Genomic DNA, 16414 nt, shown 5'->3' on the forward strand with positions numbered 1-16414 from the left:
TTTTTGGCGCCGTTGCCGGGGATTGTTTGAGTTTGGACAACTGACGGTTCATCTTGTTGCTCAGATTAGGTAAATTTTCTTTTTGTTTTCTTTTCAAAAATTTTTTCAAAAATATTTTCAAAAATCTCTCATATGTTTTCGAAAAAAAATAAAAATGTTTTCAAAATTTTGTTCAAGATTTTTAAGAATGAATTCTAGTGTTTCATGGAGCATGTGAAGCCTGGCTGGCTGTAAAGCCATGTCTAAATTCTTTTGGACTGAGGCTTCCAAACTATCAGAGGTAAGTTACATACTTGGTAAATGATGAGCAGCAATTTGCTATCAAGATCAATATACTCTGATGTTAAATGTTGAAGCTTGGCTGGCCATTGGCCATGTCTAGTGTTTTGGACCGAAGCTTTCATTGAAGGCTTGGCTGGCTAGTGAGCCATGTCTAATTCCTGGACTGAAGCTTTAGACTAAGAATGCAAGATTCCTGGAATTCATATTAAAAATTTTGGAATCCTTATTTTTTCTTTTTCATATAATTTTCGAAAAAATCCAAAAAAAATTAGAAAAGCATAAAAATCAAAAATATTTTTCTGTTTCTTGTTTGAGTCTTGAGTCATATCATAAGTTTGGTGTCAATTTCATATGCATCTTGCATTTTTCGAAAATATCATGCATTCATAGTGTTCTTCATGATCTTCAAGTTGTTCTTGGTAAGTCTTCTTGTTTGATCTTGATGATTTTTTGTTTTGTGTCTTTTCATGTTTATCATATGCATTCTTGAATTCTTAGTGCGTAAGCATTAAAGAATTCTAAGTTTGGTGTCTTGCATGTTTTCTTTGCATTAAAAATTTTTCAAAAATAAGTTCTTGGTGTTCATCTTGACATTCAAAGTGTTCTTGGTGTTCATCATGACATTCATAGCATTCTTGCATGCATTCATTGTTTTGATCTAAAAATTTCATGCATTGCATAATTTTCATGTTTTTCATAAAAATTTCAAAAATAAAAAAAATACCTTTTGCCTTTTTTCTCTCATCAAATTCGAAAATTTGGATTGACTTTTTCAAAAATTTTTAAAATCAAATTGTTTCTCATGAGTCAAATCAAATTTTCAATTTGAAAATCTTATCTTTTTCAAAATCTTTTTCAAAAATCAAATCTTTTTCAAAATTTTTAGTTATTTTCGAAAATTCCAAAAATATTTTTCAAAAATCTTTTTCTTATTTTATATCAAATTTTCGAAAATAACATAATCAATTAATGTTTTGATTCAAAAATTTCAAGTTTGTTACTTGCTTGTTAAGAAAGATTCAAACTTTAAGTTCTAGAATCATATCTTATGATTTCTTGTGAATCAAGTCATTAATTGTGATTTCAAAAATCAAATCTTTTTCAAAACTAATTTCAATCATATCTTTTCAAAATATCTTCTTATCTTATCTTTTTCAAAAAGTTGGTTTCAAAATATCTTTTCTAACCTCCTAACTTCTTATCTTTTCAAAATTTGTTTCAACTAACTAACTAACTTTTTGTTTGTTTCTTAACTTTTTCAAAACCACCTAACTAACTCTCTCTCTCTAATTTTCGAAAATATCTTCCCTCTTTTTCAAAAATTTCTTTTTTATTAACTAATTATTTTTATTTTTAAATTTTAAAAATTTTCGAAAATTTCTAACATTTTTCAAAAACCAATTTTAAAAAATCACTAACTCCTTTTCAAAAATAATTTTTGAAAATTATCCCTCCCCCATCTCATTCTATTTATTCATTCATATCCTAACATCTCATTTCACCTCTCTTCCATCCTCACAGTTGTGTTTCTTCCATTATATTACATTCTTTGTCTCCCCTTCTTTTCTTCCACTCACAAAGGGATCCCTATACTGTGGTATAAAGGATCTCTATTATTATTATTATTTTTCTGTGCCTTCTTCTTTGTCATATGAGCAGGAGCAAGGATAAGAACATTCTTGTGGAAGCAGATCCAGAACCTGAAAGGACTCTGAAGAGAAAATTAAGAGAAGCTAAAATACAACAATCCAGAGATAACCTTTCAGAAATTTTCGAACAGGCAGAGGAGATGGCAGCCGAAAATAATAATAATGTAAGGAAGATGCTTGGTGACTTTACTGCACCTAATTCCAATTTATATGGAAGAAGCATCTCCATTCCTGCCATTGGAGCGAACAACTTTGAGCTGAAACCTCAATTAGTTTCTCTGATGCAGCAGAACTGCAAGTTTCATGGACTTCCATCTGAAGATCCTTTTCAGTTCTTAACTGAATTCTTGCAGATATGTGATACTGTTAAGACTAATGGAGTAGATCCTGAAGTCTACAGGCTCATGCTTTTCCCTTTTGCTGTAAGAGACAGAGCTAGATTATGGTTGGATTCTCAACCCAAAGACAGCCTGAACTCTTGGGACAAGCTGGTCACGGCTTTCTTAGCCAAGTACTTTCCTCCTCAAAAGCTGAGCAAGCTTAGAGCTGATGTTCAAACCTTCAGACAGAAAGAAGGTGAATCTCTCTATGAAGCTTGGGAAAGATACAAACAATTGACCAAAAAGTGTCCTTCTGACATGCTTTCAGAATGGACCATCCTGGATATATTCTATGATGGTTTATCTGAGCTATCAAAGATGTCATTGGACACTTCTACAGGTGGATCCATTCACCTAAATAAAACGCCTGCAGAAGCTCAAGAACTCATTGACATGGTTGCTAATAACCAGTTCATGTACACTTCTGAAAGGAATCCTGTGAGTAATGGGACGCCTATGAAGAAGGGAGTTCTTGAAGTTGATACTCTGAATGCCATATTGGCTCAGAATAAAATATTGACTCAGCAAGTCAATATGATCTCTCAGAGTCTGCATGGAATGCAAGCTGCATCCAACAGTACTCAAGAGACTTCTCCTGAAGAAGAAGCTTATGATCCTGAGAACCCTGCAATAGCAGAGGTAAATTACTTAGGTGAACCTTATGGAAACACCTATAACTCAACATGGAGAAATCATCCAAATTTCTCATGGAAGGATCAAAAGCCCCAACAAGGCTTTAATAATGGTGGAAGAAACAGGTTTAGCAATAGCAAACCTTTTCCATCATCAACTCAGCAACAGACAGAGAACTCTGAACAAAATGCTTCTAATTTAGCAAATCTAGTCTCTGATCTATCTAAGGCCACTGTAAGTTTCATGAATGAAACAAGGTCTTCCATTAGAAATCTGGAAGCACAGGTGGGCCAGCTGAGTAAAAGGATCACTGAAATCCCTCCTAGTACTCTCCCAAGCAATACAGAAGAGAATCCAAAAGGAGAGTGCAAGGCCATTGACATAAGCGCCATGGCCGAACCTGTGAGGAGAGGATAGGACGTGAATCCCAAGGAGGAAGACCTTCTGGGACGTCCAGTGGTCAATAAGGAGCTTCCCTCTGAGGAACCAAGGGACTCTGAGGCTCATCTAGAGACCATAGAGATCCCATTGAACCTCCTTATGCCCTTCATGAGCTCTGATGAGTATTCTTCTTCTGAAGAGAATGAGGATGTTACTGAAGAGCAAACTGCCAAGTTTCTTGGTGCAATCATGAAGCTGAATGCCAAATTATTTGGCATTGATGCTTGAGAAGTTGAACCTCCCTTGTTCATCAATGAACTAAGTGATCTGGATCAACTGACATTGCCTCAAAAGAGACAGGATCCTGGAAAGTTCATAATCCCTTGTACCATAGGCACCATGATCTTTAAGGCTCTGTGTGACCTTGGTTCAGGGATAAACCTCATGCCCCTCTCTGTAATAGAGAAACTGGGAATCTATGGGGTGCAAGCTGCTAAAATCTCACTGGAGATGGCAGACAGCTCAAGAAAACAGGCTTATGGACAAGTAGAAGATGTATTAGTAAAGGTTGAGGGCCTTTACATACCTACTGATTTCATAGTCCTGGATACTGGAAAGGAAGAGGATGAATCCATCATCCTAGGAAGACCTTTCCTGGCCACAGCAAGAGCTGTGATTGATGTTGACAGAGGTGAAATATTCCTTCAATGGAATGAGAAGTCCCTTGTGTTTAAAACTTAAGGATCTCCCTCTGCAACCATGGAGAGGAAGCAGAAAAAGCTTCTCTCCAAGCAGAGTCAACCAGAGCCCCCACAGTCAAACTCTAAGTTTGGTGTTGGGAGGCCACAACCAAACTCTAAGTTTGGTGTTGAACTCCCATATCCAAACTCTAAGTTTGGTGTTGGAAAGTCTCAACAAAGCTCTGCACATCTGTGAGGCTCCATGAGAGCCCACTGTCAAGCTATTGACATTAAAGAAGCGCTTGTTGGGAGGCAACCCAATGTTTATCTAATTCTTATTTTTATTGTTTTTCATGTTTTCTTAGGGTCATGATCATGTGGAGTCACAAAATAAATAGAAAAATTGAAAACGGAATCAAAAACAGCAGAAGAAAAATCACACCCTGGAGGAGCATCTGTCTGGCGTTCAGCGCCAGAACAGAGCATGGTTCTGGCGCTGAACGCCCAAAATGGGCAGCTTCTGGGCGCTGAACGCCAGAACAGGCATGGTTCTGGCGTTCAACGCCAGAAATGGCACACAAATGGGCGTTGAACGCCCAAAATGGCCACCAACCTGGCGCTGAACGCCCAGAGTTGGGTACAAAGGCATTTTTACATGCCTAATGGGTGCAGGGATGTAAATCCTTGAACACCTCAGGATCTGTGGACCCCACAGGATCCCCACCTACCTCCACTCACTTCTTCTCACCACTCTCTTTCACACAACCCCACAAACACTCTTCCCTAAAAACCCCTCACCAATCACCTCAGTCTCTCTTCCCCACTAAACCTTCACCACTCACATCCATCTCCTCTTCCCCATAAACCTACCTCATAAACTCCACCTACCATCAAAATTCAAAACCAATTTCCCACCCAAACCCACCCATATGGCCGAACCTTAACCCCCCCTTCCTTATATAAAGACCTCCATTCTTCATCAAATTCACACAACACACCCCTCTACACTCCTCTTGGCCGAAACACCTTCCCCTCTCCCTCTCCATATTTCTTCTTCTATTTCTTTTGTTTAATGCTCGAGGACGAGCAATATTCTAAGTTTGGTGTGGTAAAAGCATAGCTTTTTTGTTTTTCCATTACCATTGATGGCATCTAAGACCGGAGAATCCTCTAGAAGAGGGAAAGGGAAGACAAAAGCTTCCACATCCGAGTCATGGGAGATGGAAAGGTTCATCTCCAAAGCCCATCAAGACCACTTCTATGATGTTGTGGCCAAGAAGAAGGTGATCCCTGAGGTCCCTTTTAAACTCAAAAGAAATGAGTATCCGGAGATCCGACATGAAATTCAAAGAAGAGGTTGGGAAGTTCTAACAAATCCCATCCAACAAGTCGGCATCCTAATGGTTCAAGAGTTCTATGCCAATGCATGGATCACCAAGAACCATGATCAAAGTAAGAACCCGGATCCAAAGAACTATGTTACAATGGTTCGGGGGAAATACTTAGATTTTAGTCCGGAAAATGTGAGGTTGGCGTTCAACTTGCCATACATGGAAGAGAACGCACGCCCCTACACAAGGAGAGTCAACTTTGATCAAAGGTTGGACCAAGTCCTTATGGACATATGTGTAGAAGGAGCTCAATGGAAGATTGACTCCAAAGGCAAGCCGGTTCAACTAAGAAGATTGGACCTCAAGCCTATAGCTAGAGGATGGTTGGAGTTTATTCAATGCTCAATCATTCCCACTAGCAACCGGTCTGAAGTTACTATAGACCGGGCCATCATGATCCATAGCATCATGATTGGAGAAGAGGTGGAAGTTCATGAGATTATACCTCAAGAACTCTACAAGGTGGCTGACAAGTCCTCCACTATGGCAAGGTTAGCCTTCCCTCACCTCATTTGCCACCTATGCAATTCAGCTGGGATTGACATAGAGGGAGATATCCTCATTAAAGAGGACAAGACCATCACTAAGAAAAAGATGGAGCAAGCAAGAGAGCCCACTCATGGAGCTCAAGAGGCGTATGAAGCTCATCACTATGAGATTCCGGAAATGCCTCAAATGCACTTTCCTCCACAAAACTATTGGGAGCACATCAACACCTCCCTAGAAGAATTGAGTTCCAATATGGGACAACTAAGGGTGGAACATCAAGAGCACTCCATCATGCTGCATGAAATAAGAGAAGATCAAAAGGCAATAAGGGAGGAGCAACAAAGACAAGGAAGAGACATAGAAGAGCTCAAGGACATCATTGGTTCCTCAAGAAGGAAACGCCACCATCACTAAGGTGGATTCATTCCTTGTTCTTGCTTTCTCTGTTTTTCGTTTTCTATATTATGTGCTTATCAATGTTTGTGCCTTTATTACATGATCATTAGTAGTTAGTAACTTTGTCTTAAAGTTATGAATGTCCTATGAATCCATCACCTCTCTTAAATAAAAACTGTTTTAACTCAAAAGAACAAGAAGTACATGAGTTTCGAATTTATCCCTGAACTTAACTTAATTATATTGATGTGGTGACAATGCTTCTTGTTTTCTGAATGTATGCTTGAACAGTGCATATGTCTTTTGAAGTTGTTGTTTAAGAATGTTAAATATGTTGGCTCTTGAAAGAATGATGACTAGGAGACATGTTATTTGATAATCTGAAAAATCATAAAAATGATTCTTGAAGCAAGAAAAAGCAGCAAAAAAAAAAAAAAACAAAGCTTGCAGAAAAAAAAAAGGGAGAAAAAAAAAAGAAAAAGCAAGCAGAAAAAGCCAATAACCCTTAAAACTAAAAGGCAAGGGCAAAAAGGATCCCAAGGCTTTGAGCATCAGTGGATAGAAGGGCCTAAAGGAATAAAATCCTGGTCTAAGCGGCTAAACCAAGCTGTCCCTAACCATGTGCTTGTGGCGTGTAGGTGTCAAGTGAAAACTTGAGACTGAGCGGTTAAAGTCAAGGTCCAAAGCAAAAGAAGAGTGTGCTTAAGAACCCTGGACACCTCTAATTGGGGACTTTAGCAAAGCTGAGTCACAATCTAAAAAGGTTCACCCAATTATGTGTCTGTGGCATTTATGTATCCGGTGGTAATACTGGAAAACAAAGTGCTTAGGGCCACGGCCAAGACTCATAAAGAAGCTGTGTTCAAGAATCATCATACTGAACTAGGAGAGTTAATAACACTATTCGAAATCTGAAGTTCCTATAGATGCCAATCATTCTGAACCTCAATGGATAAAGTGAGATGCCAAAACTATTCAAGAGGCAAAAAGCTATAAGTCCCGCTCATATGATTGCAGCTATGTTTCATTGATAGTTTGGAATTTATAGTATATTCTCTTCTTTTTATCCTATTTGATTTTCAGTTGCTTGGGGACAAGCAACAATTTAAGTTTGGTGTTGTGATGAGCGGATAATTTATACGCTTTTTGGCATTGTTTTTAGTATGTTTTTAGTAGGATCTAGTTACTTTTAGGGATGTTTTCATTAGTTTTTATGTTAAATTCACATTTCTGGACTTTACTATGAGTTTCTGTGTTTTTCTGTGATTTCAGGTATTTTCTGGCTGAAATTGAGGGACTTGAGCAGAAATCAGATTCAGAGGTTGAAGAAGGACTGCTGATGCTGTTGGATTCTGACCTCCCTGCACTCAAAGTGGATTTTCTGGAGCTACAGAACTCGAAATGGCGCGCTTCTAATTGCGTTGGAAAGTAGACATCCAGGGCTTTCCAGCAATATATCATAGTCCATACTTTGGCCAAGAATTGACGACGAAAACTGGCGTTCAACGCCAGCCTTCTGCCCAAATCTGGCGTCCAGCGCCAGAAAAGGATCCAAAACCAGAGTTGAACGCCCAAACTGGCACAGAAACTGGCGTTCAACTCCACAAATGGCCTCTGCACGTGCAACACTCAGGCTCAGCCCAAACACACACCAAGTGGGCCCAGGAAGTGGATTTATGCATCAATTACTTACTCATGTAAACCCTAGTAGCTAATTTATTATAAATAGGACCTTTTACTAGTGTATTAGGCGTCTTTTTGACCGTCTTTTTGACCATCTTTGGTCTCAGTTTTTCATCTTAGGAGACTATTGATCTCGTTTAGGGGGCTGGCCATCTCGGCCATGCTTGGACCTTCACTTATGTATTTTCAACGGTAGAGTTTCTACACTCCATAGATTAAGGTGTGGAGCTCTGCTGTTCCTCAAAGATTAATGCAAAGTACTACTGTTTTCTATTCAATTCTTCTTATTTCGCTTCTAAGATATCCATTCGCACCCAAGAACGTGATGAAGGTGATGATTATGTGTGACGCTCATCACCATTCTCCCCTATGAACGCGTGCCTGACAAACACTTCTGTTCTACATGAATTAAGCTAGAATGAGTATCTCTTAGATCTCCTAACCAGAATCTTCGTGGCGTAAGCTAGAATGATGGCGGCATTCAAGAGAATCCGGAAGGTCTAAACCTTGTCTGTGGTATTCTGAGTAGGATTCAATGATTGAATGACTGTGACGAGCTTCAAACTCGCGAGTGCTGGGCGTTAGTGACAGACGCAAAAGGAGGGTGAATCCTATTCCAGCATGATCGAGAACCGACAGATGAATAGCCGTGCCGTGACAGGGTGCGTGAGCATATTATTCACTGAGAGGAGGGGATGTAGCCACTGACAACGGTGATGCCCTTGCATACAGCCAGCCATGGAAAGGAGTAAGACCGATTGGATGAAGATAGCAGGAAAGCAGAGGTTCAGAGGAACGAAAAGCATCTCCATTCGCTTATCTGAAATTCTCACCAATGAATTACATAAGTATCTCTATCCCTATTCTATTACTTATTATTTGAAAACTCCATGATTATTTTATATCCGCCTGACTGAGATTTACAAGGTGACCATAGCTTGCTTCATACCAACAATCTCCGTGGGATTCGACCCTTACTCACGTAAGGTATTACTTGGACGACCCAGTGCACTTGCTGGTTAGTTGTATCGAAGTTGTGACAATTATGAATTAAGATCAAAGCACCAAGCTTTGGAGCCATTACCAGGGATTGTTCGAGCCTGGACATCACAATTTCGTGCACCACTCATCACAACACCAAACTTAAATTGTTGCTTGTCCCCAAGCAACTGAAAATCAAATAGGATAAAAAGAAGAGAATATACTATAAATTCCAAAATACTAATGAAACTTAGCTCCAATCAGATGAGCGGGACTTGTAGCTTTTTGCCTCTTGAATAGTTTTGGCATCTCACTTTATCCATTGAAGTTCAGAATGATTGGCATCTATAGGAACTCAGAGTTCAGATAGTGTTATTGATTCTTCTAGTTCAGTATGTTGATTCTTGAACACAGCTACTTTATGAGTCTTGGCCGTGGCCCTAAGCACTTTGTTTTCCAGTATTACCACTGGATACATAAATGCCACAGACACATAACTGGGTGAACCTTTTCAAATTGTGACTCATCTTTGCTAAATTCCCCAATTACAGGTGTCCAGGGTTCTTAAGCACACTCTTTTTTTGTTTTTTTGCTTTGGACCTTGACTTTAACCGCTCAGTCCCAAGTTTTCACTTGACACCTTCACGCCACAAGCACATGGTTAGGGACAGGCTTGGTTTAGCCACTTAGGCCAGGATTTTATTCCTTTAGGCCCACCTATCCACTGATGCTCAAAGCCTTGGATCCTTTTTATTTACCCTTGCCTTTTAGTTTTAAGGGCTATTGGCTTTTTGCTCTTGCCTTTTGGTTTAAAGAGATTTTGACTTTTTCTGCTTGCTTTTTCTTTTTCTAATTTTTTTTCTGCAAGCTTTTGTATTCACTGCTTTTTCTTGCTTCAAGAATCATTTTTATGATTTTTCAGATTATCAAATAACATTTCTCCTTTTTCCGTATTCTTCAAGAGCCAACATATTTAACATTCATAAACAACAACTTCAAAAGACATATGCACTGTTCAAGCATACATTCAGAAAACAAAAAGTATTGCCACCACATCAAAATAATTAAACTAGTTTCAAGGATGAATTTGAAACCATGTACTTCTTGTTCTTTTGTTTTTAGAACATTTTTCATTTAAGAGAGGTGATGGATTCATATTCATAACTTTAAGGCATAGACACTTAGACACTAATGATCATATAGTAAAGACACAAACATAATTAAACATGAAGCATGGAAACCGACAACAGAAAATAAATAGACAAGGAGATTAAGGAATGAGTCCACCTTAGTGAGGGTGGTGTCTTCCTCTTCTTGAAGAACCAAGGGTGCTTTTGAGCTCCTCTATGTCTCTTCCTTGTCTTTGTTGCTCCTCCTTCAAAGCTCTTTGATCTTCTCTAATTTCATGAAGGATGATGGAATGCTCTTGGTACTCCACCCTTAGTTGTCCCATATTGGAACTTAATTCTCCTAGGGAGGTGTTGATTTGCTCCCAATAGTTTTGTGGAGGAAAGTGCATCCCTTGAGGCATTAGTGGTTATGGAAAAACAAAAAAGCAATGCTTTTTCCATACCAAACTTAAAATGTTTGCTCGTCCTCGAGCAAAAGAAGAAAGAAAGGATGAGAAGAAGAATAGATGGAGAAGATAGAGGTGTGTGAAAGGTTCGGCCAGGGGGGTTTATGTGGTAATGATGTGTGAAAAGGAAAGAGTGATGGTTTAAATTTGAGTGGGTGGGTGTAGGTGGGTTGTATGATGGTTTTGGAGGAGTAATGGAGGTGATTGGTGAAGGGTATTTGTGGAAGAGAGTTATGAAAAGGTGTGAAGAGGAGAGAAGAAAAGGTGGGGATCCTGTGGGGTCCACAGATCCTGAGGGTCTAAGGACTTAACATCCCTGCTCCAATTAGGCATGTAAAACGCCCTTGCTGTGCAATCCTGGCGTTTAACGCCAGACTGCTACCTGTTTCTGGCATTAAACGCCCAAATGTAGCTTGTTTCTGGCATTTAACACTAGACAGATGCTTGTTTCTGGCGTTAAACGCCAGCTTGGTGCCTGTTTCTGGCGTTAAATGCCAGACAGATGCTTGTTTCTGGCGTTTAAACGCCAGACTGCTCTCCTCCAGGGTATGCTATTTTCAATGCTGTTTTTCATTTTGTTTTTGATTTTTCAGTAGTTTTTGTGACTTCACATGATCATCAACCTAAGGAAAACAAAGAATAACAATAGAAAATAAATAAATATAATTAGATAACATTGAGTTGCCTCTCAACAAGTGCTTCTTTAATGTCAATAGCTTGACAGTGAGCTCTCATGGAGCCTCATAGATGTTCAGAGCATTGTTGGAACCTCCCAACACCAAACTTAGAGTTTGAATGTGGGGGTTCAACACCAAACTTAGAGTTTGGTTGTGGCCTCCCAACACTAAACTTAGAGTTTGACTGTGGGGGCTTTGGTTGACTCTGCAGTGAGAGAAGCTTTTCATGATTCCTCTACATGGTTACAAAAGGAGATCCTTGAGTTTTAAACACAAGGTTGTCCTCATTCAATTGAAGGATCAATTCTCCTCTGTCCACATCAATCACAGCTCTTGTTGTGGCTAGGAAGGGTCTTCCAAGGATGATGGATTCATCCTCATCCTTCCCAGTATCCAGGATTATGAAATTAGCAGGGATGTAAAGGCCTTCAACCTTTACTAGCACGTCCTCCACTTGTCCATAAGCCTATTTTCTTGAGTTGTCTGCCATCTCTAATGAGATTCTAGCAGCTTGCACCTCAAAGATTCCCAGTTTCTCCATTACAGAGAGTGGCATGAGGTTTATCCCTGACCCAAGGTCACATAGAGCCTTCTCAAAGGTCATGTTGCCTATGGTACAAGGTATTAAGAACTTTCCAGGATCCTGTTTCTTCTGAGGCAATGTCAGTTGATCCAGATCACTCAGTTCATTGATGAGCAAGGGAGGTTCATCTTCCCAAGTCTCATTACCAAATAATTTGGCATTTAGCTTCATGATTGCACCAAGGTACTTGGCAACTTGCTCTTCAGTAACATTCTCATTCTCTTTAGAAGAAGAATACTCATTAGAGCTTATGAAGGGCATAAGGAGGTTCAATGGAATCTCTATGGTCTCTAGATAAGCCTCAGATTCCTTTGGTTCCTCAAAGGGAAACTCCTTGTTGATCACTGGACGTCCCAGGAGGTCTTCCTCACTAGGATTCACGTCCTCTCCCTCCCTTGTAGGTTCAGCCATGATGGTTAAATCAATGGCCTTGCACTCTCTTTTTGGATTCTCTTCTGTATTGCTTGGGAGAGTACTAGGAGGAGTTTTAGTGACTCTTTTACTCAGCTGGCCCACTTGTGCCTCCAAATTTCTAATGGAGGACCTTGTTTCATTCATGAAACTTAAAGTGGCCTTAGATAGATCATAGATTATATTTGCTAAGCTAGATGGATTCTGCTCAGAACTCTCTATCTTTTGCTGAGTGGATGATGGAAAAGGCTTGCTATTGCTAAACCTGTTCCTTCCACCATTATTAAAGCCTTGTTGAGGCTTTTGTTGATCCTTCCATGAGAGATTTGGATGATTTCTCCATGAAGGATTATAGGTGTTTCCATAGGGTTCACCCATGTAATTCACCTCTGCTATTGCAGGGTTCTCAGGATCATAAGCTTCTTCTTCAGAAGATGCCTCTTGAGTACTGTTGGATGATTCCTTCAATCTATTCAGACTCTGAGAAATCATATTGACTTGCTGAGTCAATATTTTATTCTGAGCTAATATGGCATTCAGAGTATCAATTTCAAGAACTCCCTTCTTCATAGGCGTCCCATTACTCATAGGATTCCTCTCAGAAGTGTACATGAACTGGTTATTAGCAACCATGTCAATGAGTTCCTGAGCTTCTGCAGGCGTTTTCTTTAGGTGAATGGATCCACCTGCAGAATGGTCCAATGACATCTTTGATAATTCAGACAGACCATCATAGAATATATCCAGGATGGTCCATTCTGAAAGCATGTCAGAAGGACATTTTTTGGTCAGTTCATTGTATCTCTCCCAAGCTTCATAGAGAGATTCACCTTCCTTTTGTCTGAAGGTTTGAACATCCACTCTAAGCTTACTAAGCTTTTGAGGAGGAAAGAACTTGGCTAAGAAAGCCGTGACCAGCTTATCCCAAGAGTTCAGGCTATCCTTAGGTTGAGAGTCCAACCATATTCTAGCTCTGTCTCTTACAACGGGAAAAGTATGAGCCTGTAGACCTCGGGATCAACCCCATTGGTCTTAACAGTATCACAGATCTGCAAGAATTCAGTTAAGAACTGAAAAGGATCTTCTGATGGAAGTCCATAAAACTTGCAGTTCTGTTACATCAGAGAAACTAATTGAGGTTTCAGCTCAAAGTTGTTTGCTCCAATGGCAGGGATTGAGATGCTTCTTCCATGTAAATTGGAATTAGGTGTAGTAAAGTCACCAAGCATCTTCCTTGCATTGTTATTATTTTCGGCAATGTCTCCTTCTTTTTCGAACTTTTCAGTCAGATTTTCTCCAGAGAGTTGTGCTTTAGCTTCCCTAAGCTTCCTCTTCAGAGTCCTTTCAGGTTCAGGATCAGCTTCAACAAGAATGTTCTTATCCTTGTTCCTGATCATATGAAAAAGAAGAGGACACAAAAGAAAATATGGAATCCTCTATGTCACAGTATAGAGATTCCTTTATGTGAGTAGAAGAAGAAAAGAAATTCGAACACAGAAAGAGGGAAATGGTTCGAATTTTTAAGAAGAAGAGAAGTGTTAGTAGATAAAATAATTAGAAAGAGATGAGGGGGAGAGAATTTCGAAAATTAAATAAATTAAAATAGAAATATTTTGTTTTTAATTAAAAATTAAAGTTAAAATTCAAAAATTAAAAAGAAAAATTGAAATTAAATTAAAATTAAAACAATTAATTAATTAAAAAGGAATTTTGAAAAAGAGGAAGGTGATTTTCGAAAATTAGAGAGGGAGTTAGTTAGGTAGTTTTGAAAAAGATAAGAATCAAACAAAAAGTAAAGTGGTTAATTGAAAAAGATTTGAAAATCAAATTTGAAAAGATAAAAAGTTAGAAAAGATTTTGAAATTGATTTTGAAAAAGATGTGATTGAAATTTATTTTGAAAAAGATTTGAAAAATAATTTTAAAAATATTTGATTTTGAAAATTAAAGTTGATTACTTTACTAACAAGAAACAAAAAGATTTGATTTTAAAATTTAAAGATTGAACCTTTCTTATTAGGCAAGTAACAAACTTAATATTTTTGAATCAATCACATTAATTGTTAGCATTGAATTCGAAAATATGGAATAGAAATAAGAAAAAGATTTTTTTGAAAATCAATTTGAAATTTTCAAAAATTATGAAAGAAAAATGAAAAAGATTTGATTTTTTTGAAAAAGATTTGAAAAAGATAGAGTTTTTAAAATGAAAATTTGATTTGACTCATAAGAAACAACTAATTTTGAAAAATTTTTGAAAAAGTCAACCCAAATTTTCGAAATTTTATGATAGAATAAGGGAAAGATATTTTTTTATTTTTTTGAATTTTTAATGATGAAAGAGAAAAACATCAAAAAGACTCAATGCATGAAAATTTTGGATCAAAACATGTGATGCATGCAAGAACACTATGAATGTCAAGATGAACACCAAGAACACTTTGAATGTCAAGATGAACACCAAAAACTTATTTTTGAAAAGTTTTCAAGAAAGGAAAACATGCAAGACATCAAACTTAAAAATTTTTATTCTTTAGACATTAATGTTTCACGAATGCATATGAAAAACAAGAAAAGACACAAAACAAGAAAATATGAAGATCAAACAAGAAGACTGACCAAGAACAACTTGAAGATCATGAAGAATGCAATGCATGAAATTTTCGAAAATAATTTTTTTTTTGAAAATTAAAAAGATGCAATTAACACCAAACTTAAAATTTGACACAAGACTCAAACAAGAAACACAATATTTTTGGTTTTTATGATTTTATTAATTTTTTTCTTGGATTTTTCGAAAATTAATTAGGAAAAACGAAAAAGAAGAAATTATTTTTTTTTTGGATTTTCGAAAATTTATTTTTAGAAAAACGAAAACAAGGAAAAAATTTTTGAAAAATTTTTGAAAACTTTTTGAAAACAAAATAAAAGTTGGAACAAGAAGAAAATTACTTAATCTGAGCAACAAGATGAACCGTCAGTTGTCCAAACTCGAACAATCCCCGGCAACGGCGCCAAAAACTTGGTGCACGAAATTGTGATCATCAATGGCGCCAACAACTTGGTACGCACAATTGTAATCTCAACTCTTTATCACAACTTCGCACAACTAACCAGCAAGTGCATTGGGTCGTCCAAGTAATAAACCTTACGTGAGTAAGGGTCGATCCCACGGAGATTGTCGACTTGAAGCAAGCTATGATCACCTTGTAAATCTCAGTCAGGCGGATTCAGATAGTTATGGAGATTTGATAATTAAAACATAATTGAAATATAAACTAAGATAGAGATACTTATGTAATTCATTGGTGAGAATTTCAGATAAACGTATAGAGATGCCTTTCGTTCCTCTGAACCTCTGCTTTCCTGCTGTCTTCATCCAATCATTCCTACTCCTTTCCATGGCAAGCTTTATGTAGGGCATCACCGTTGTCAATGGCTACATCCCATCCTCTCTGCGAAAATGGTCCAATGCACTGTCACTGCATGGCGAATCATCTGTCGGTTCGCGATCATACTAGAATAGGATTTACTATCCTTTTGCGTCTGCCACTACGCCCAGCACTCGCGAGTTTGAAGCTCGTCACAGCCATCCCTTCCCATATCCTACTCAGAATACCACAGACAAGGTTTAGACTTTCCGGATCTCAAGAATGGCCATCCATGGATTCTAACTTATACCACGAAGATTCTAATAACTCGGACTCGGTCCCCTGTATTAGATATCTAAGAGATACTCATTCCAGCTTGTTTGCATATAGAACGGAAGTGGTTGTCAGGCACGCGTTCATAGGTGAGAATGATGATGAGCGTCACATAATCATCACATTCATCATGTTCTTGGGTGCGAATGGATATCTTAGAGAAGGAATAAGCTTGAATTGAATAGAAAAACAGTAGTACTTTGTATTAATTCATGAGGAACAGCAGAGCTCCACACCTTAATCTATGGAGTGTAGAAACTCTACCGTTGAAAATACATAAGTGATAAGGTCCAGGCATGGCCGAATGGCCAGCCCCCAAACGTGATCTAAAGATCAAAAGATAATCAAAAGATAAAAACTCAGAATGTAAATACAATAGTAAAAAGTCCTATTTATACTAAACTAGTTACTAGGGTTTACAGAGATAAGTAAATGATGCAGAAATCCACTTCCGGGGCCCACTTGGTGTGTGCTTGGGCTGAGTATTGAGCTTTACACGTGTAGAGACTTCTCTTGGAG

The 16414-nt window shown here is 38.1% G+C and overlaps 2 non-coding genes across 2 annotated transcripts; one reads left to right on the forward strand and one right to left on the reverse strand.

Moving 5' to 3' along the window:
* Positions 1–2467: 2467 nt before the first annotated feature.
* Positions 2468–2575, reverse strand: LOC112768171 (small nucleolar RNA R71). The gene has a single exon (XR_003185609.1). It is a non-coding gene; the product is annotated as a small nucleolar RNA R71 (small nucleolar RNA).
* Positions 2576–12954: 10379 nt separating this feature from the next.
* On the forward strand, positions 12955–13062 carry LOC112767595 (small nucleolar RNA R71). Its single transcript, XR_003185037.1, has one exon. It is a non-coding gene; the product is annotated as a small nucleolar RNA R71 (small nucleolar RNA).
* Positions 13063–16414: the final 3352 nt, after the last annotated feature.

Source organism: Arachis hypogaea, chromosome 17 (assembly GCF_003086295.3).
Source record: "Arachis hypogaea cultivar Tifrunner chromosome 17, arahy.Tifrunner.gnm2.J5K5, whole genome shotgun sequence".
NCBI lineage: Eukaryota > Viridiplantae > Streptophyta > Magnoliopsida > Fabales > Fabaceae > Arachis > Arachis hypogaea.